The sequence below is a fragment of the Pterocles gutturalis genome, unplaced genomic scaffold (assembly GCF_000699245.1).
Source record: "Pterocles gutturalis isolate BGI_N339 unplaced genomic scaffold, ASM69924v1 scaffold37053, whole genome shotgun sequence".
NCBI classification, from domain to species: Eukaryota; Metazoa; Chordata; class Aves; order Pterocliformes; family Pteroclidae; genus Pterocles; species Pterocles gutturalis.
In genome coordinates, this window is record NW_010119272.1 from 10,018 (window position 1) to 10,303 (window position 286).

The following is a 286-nucleotide window of genomic DNA, read 5'->3' on the forward strand; positions in this document are numbered from 1 at the left end:
AGTGGCTGTGCGGGACAGCGCCGGCGGAGGGGCCGAGCCCAGCGGGGACCCGGTGCAATTGCCCAGAAGTTATTAATAGGCTGTAGAAGAATGTGATGGGCTGGGGAAGGGGTTGAGATTGGGGGGGGAGAGCAAGAGGGGAGGGTCAGCGAAAGGGAGACGGGGTGGTGGAGGGAGAGGCAAAGAGTGATGGCATGCAGGAGGGACAAAGAGGCAAGAAGAGGAGGAGATGGGCACCGACATGGGGAGGCAAGGGCGTACAAAGGCTGGAGCACCGAGTCCCCCT